The 4,954-nt window shown below is 31.9% G+C and overlaps 1 non-coding gene across 1 annotated transcript; it reads right to left on the bottom strand.

Annotated features, from left to right (window-relative positions):
• Positions 1-405: 405 nt before the first annotated feature.
• LOC126005764 (U6 spliceosomal RNA) lies at positions 406-512 on the bottom strand. The gene has a single exon (XR_007494799.1). It is a non-coding gene; the product is annotated as a U6 spliceosomal RNA (small nuclear RNA).
• Positions 513-4,954: the final 4,442 nt, after the last annotated feature.

Below are 4,954 nucleotides of genomic sequence, written 5' to 3'. Positions count from 1 at the left end.
AGAAGAAACTAACATGACATTTAAATCACAAATTCAGTAATTTCCAAAATGATCTCATATTAAACGGCATATTTTTATCCCTATGCTGACTAGACATGTTTTAAAAGCTCTGTGAATGATTTATTTTTAAAGAACATTCATCTTAGGAGAAAGAAATAAATCATTCCAATTTCATAACTCCTGATCATAAAATTAAAGATGAGTACATTTGAGATTACATATCTTTCAGTCCATACAACTCCATTTACCTGAATATCTATTTTGTTTGTACAACTTGTCTTTTCATTTCTCTATTTATAAGAGTCCAACCTAGTAATCAACATCTTACTACTATCATGAGCTTAGAGATATAATGATAAAGCAAAACATGTCCATAATATTCTTCTATAGATTATATTTTTTCTAAAAAATATGGAATGCTTCATGAATTTGCATGTCATCCTTGTTCAGGGGCCATGCTAATCTTCTCTGTATTGTTCCAATTTTAGTATATGTGCTGTCGAAATGAGAATGTCTATAGATTATTTTAAATGTTACTGAAGAGAAACTCTCCTTTCCTTGTTGTTTTCAGTTTATTTAACAATAATTTTTTAATATTTTCTAGTACTAGTCAGGGAAAAATCAATAGCCAGTGAGATGTGGTCAACTACAAGAGATTTCTGTGCAAAAGACACTATTGGCACCAATCTGAGTGGTCTTGATTCATTCAGCAATCTCATATTTGGGACTTTACACCCTCACTCTTAGCTCGTCTCTGTCTTGCATGTTATATATTTTGTGCTGTCTGTAACATTAGTTGGATCTACCTGTGACAAATGACCTGATTTCTGAGAGGTGATTCCAAAATCCACACCCACCTCTGAGGAAAAATAGTATAGACACAGCAGTGGAATGTAAATTAGATGCACTAAATATTTTTCTCTTTAGATCAATGATCTTTATGACTGACTCATGTTTAATATTTAACCTAGAGTACAAGAAATGACATTAAGTAGGATTACTAGTTTCTGCTATTTGGTTTTTAAATAACCATCAGATGTAATATTTTAATTAAACCAGTATCTAAGAATAGTGTACTTTACTACATATCTGAGTTCTGTGAAGTCTACAGGTAAATGCTATTACATTCTCATCATATAGAATTATGATGTATAATCTCTCTGACAGTGTTGCCAATTAAAATATGTTAGTACTAAAAGTGTAAAATATATTAAGAAAACTAAATTGGTAGCTATCAGTACTTAAATATACCTAGAGTACTTAAATGGATCAGTAAGTAAAGACATAATTGTTTACTCCTCCATCAATGCCACTTAACAAGAAAGAGCTCTTAAGGTTTGAGTCGTGCTACATTTATATCTGCCAACTTCAGTAGCTACATAATCGGATTAGCAACTAAGGGAATCTAAAAGAGATGAAAAATGTTCCAACAACCTAAGTGACTAAACTATTTCTATTGTAAACATAGTAGCAATGATAAATTCACAAATATAAGTAGTTAGTTAAAAGTGGTCACCTTTGAACCAGTTTTAGCATTGCAATTTTGTTTTCGGTTAGATTTTCCTTTTTCACATTGTTTGAACAAGGAAAGATTTAAAATCTTCTTAGGGAGATCTCTATGAGAAGATTTGGAAACTTCTTCCAAGTAATCAAACAACTTAAAAAAATATTTCAGAAGCTAGATTATATGGGAGTCAGCATGTTATGAATTAAAATTTTATTTAGTTAGAATTTTCTCAGAATTCAGGTCTATGTATGGGTCTTTTCAAATGACCTTTTAGTAGAAAATTCTACTAGGATTAATTAGTTTCTGATAGTATTTTTCATAAGAACTAAGAACATTATGAGTAACCTAAATTATTGATAATATATGATTAGTCTGTTCTAATTTCTTTGTATTTTATGTGGTTTGAAATTTTTAGTAATAATTCTATTAATTCTATTTATTTTTTTTATGTTTTTAATAATTATGTCTTTAAGCATTATGGTTACAAACATGTTTGTAGTTGAATTTTAGTCATAAGAAGTAAACCCCCTTTCGCCAGTGCAACCTTCCTGACATCAATGCCTCTCATTTCCTTCCTCTCCTACCCCGTCTGTCTTTGAGATAGGAATAACTACACTAGTGGTGCTAGAGGTAAGGTGTCTGCCTCGCAAGCGCTAGCCAAGGAATGACAGCGGTTCCATGTTCCATCCCCCGGCATCCCATATGGTCTCCCCAAGCCAGGGGCAATTTCTGAGTGCTTAGCCAGGAGTAACCCCTGAGCATCAAACGGGTGTGGTCCGAAAAACCAAAAAAAAAAAAAAAAAAAAGGAATAACTACACTAAAATAATTATATTTAATGTACAGTATGAAAATTTTGCAAAGTAAATATATAATTATAATTACATTATTCTAAAATAGTTTTATAAATTTTAGAGATAATTATGAGTTAATTACTTTTTTACATAAGGAAATTTAAACATCTTTATCATTATTTTTAAAAATAACAAGTAATTAGGCTAGAGGTATTGCTTTTTTAATTAAAGGAATCAATGCAAATGATTTTAACTGGTGCCTACAGAAGGTAACCAACTTTTTTTTTTTTTTTGGTTTTTCGGGCCACACCTGTTTGATGCTCAGGGGTTACTCCTGGCTAAGCGCTCAGAAATTGCCCCTGGCTTGGGGGGCCATATGGGACTCTGGGGGATCGAAACACGGTCCTTCCTTGGCTAGCGCTTGCAAGGCAGAGAAACCTTACCTCTAGCGCCACCTCGCCGGCCCCAGAAGGTAACCAACTTCTAACCTATGTAAAATGGATGCTTAAAATAAAATTAGTTATTGAAGATAAAAATATAAAATAATAATTACATGTATCAAAACAATAGGAAAAATAATTGATTAAATATAAATATAAATATAAATATAAAAAAATAAAAAAATTAAAAAAAAAGGCTCTCATTGTAACGTGTTTATATACCTCAGCAAATTTGGCATTCTGACACAAACTATCATCTTGGTTATCAAGAGAAAATAATAACAAAAGTTCTCTTATAAAAATGTATGTGATAGGTATTTCAGAACCAAAAACTAAGCAATGGTCTTCAAATTGTTGGAAACAAGTTTTAAAATCTCTACTATTTATGAATTTTGTCTGCATTACCTTGACCCAAGAAAGACTTGGTATAGAACATTTAGGAGAAAATCAGGAAATACAGATGAGAAAAAATTGGGCTCAAATAGTTTAATGTTAAAATTAAAATTAAATATAATCAAAACATCTATGTCCAAATAATGGTCATATGAAAAGAATTTTGACTATATGGAATTGTATGTTCTGATCATTTTTCAATAAAAAGACTAAATAACTAAAAAGCAAATACAGATTAAACCCCAATCTGCTATAAATATATACTTGAATCTTATTCAGTGGATAAGTGTTTTAACAGCCATCTTTAAGATTATTTTTTGTTTGTTCATTTTGGGGGGCCACACCTAGTGACTCACAGGGTTTACTCCTGATTATGTGCTCAGAAATTGCTCCTGACTTGGGGGACAATCTGGAACACCTCGACATGGGACAGTGGTCTGTCCTAGGCTAACACCAGCAAGGCAGATGCCTTACCACTCCAGCCCCCCATTTCTAAGATATTGTGTAAGATATTTGTCATTCATTAAATGATTAATAATGGAGTATTTATGAATAGGAGGGTTAAAGACAACCTTACTTGCTACTTATTTTAGTTTGATTCTCAGAATATTTTAGTGTTATTAGTTTGCCAGGAGTGATTGTAGAAGTGTAGATCTCAGAGTAACCGCTAAGCACCAATGGATGTAGCTCCCCAAACAAACAAAAACAAAATCTTAAAGGTGGAGCTTTACACGTATATTTGTCTTTAAATATCTTTCTTACTTAGCCCTTTTTCAAATCCAGATGAGTATTTTCATATAAAGCATAAACCACTTACTATATAGATGAAAATTATTAAACCTGTCAATCACTAAAAGAATTTAAGCTATAAGTTCAGTGCTATGGGGATTGCACAAAAATGCAAAAATTAAATGTGCTGAATTTTTCTGATTAATCAGAAGCAGCAAGTAAATATGGCTTTTATCCCTCTAAAAAGATTTTCAAAAAATCCATGAAAGTGGGGCCAGAGTTGGTAGCACAGCACTTGAGAGTTTGCCTTGCATGCAGCTGTCTCAGGATGGACACGGTTCAATTCCAGGCATCCCATATGGTCCCCCGAGCCACGAGCAATTTCTGAGTGCAGAGCCAGGAAGTAACCCCTGATTGCTTCTGCGTGTGACCCAATAACCAAAAAAATGAAAAAAAAAATGGAAGTCATATAAAATGCTGGAGAATGCTCCTGCATTTTCTACAAATTTGATCATGAAAACTTAGTACTGTTATTAGTATTTCCTAATAAGGGTATCTTCACACACATTTAACCTGGAGCAAATGTTTGTGCTTATAGTTTCACTGAGTAATATAAAACATATATGTCCTGAGTTTTGTAAATACATTTATATATATTTTATTTTTCCTAATATGGTCATACCAAATGTTACTCTAGAGACCACATATATATTGGGATCAAGCTCAGTACTTTTGCATAAAAAAATACACTTCAGTCTTCTGAACGTTTATAAGCATATGCCATCATTTATCTTCTGTTTTACAGTACAGTTCAAGTAACTCTTCCTATTTTATTTATTCTGGTAATATTTTATATCATTTTGCTTAAGAAATCCAATATCCTCACTATCCTATAACAGTAATAATAGTGCTTGTCTTGTAAGATAGTAGCATATTAATAAAAGAAACAATAGATAAGAGATCCACATAGCTAAAGATTCATTTATCTTTAGACCTTAATCTGATTAATAATCTCTCATGTATGAGAGAATTGATTACCAGGAGGATACAGAAGGTCTAAAAATATTTCAGATAATTCTCCATGTGAAAATTT

The sequence above is a fragment of the Suncus etruscus genome, chromosome 3, assembly GCF_024139225.1.
Source record: "Suncus etruscus isolate mSunEtr1 chromosome 3, mSunEtr1.pri.cur, whole genome shotgun sequence".
Classification (NCBI taxonomy): Eukaryota; Metazoa; Chordata; class Mammalia; order Eulipotyphla; family Soricidae; genus Suncus; species Suncus etruscus.
Note: the sequence above shows the minus strand (reverse complement) of the source record. Positions and strands in the feature narration are given on the sequence as shown.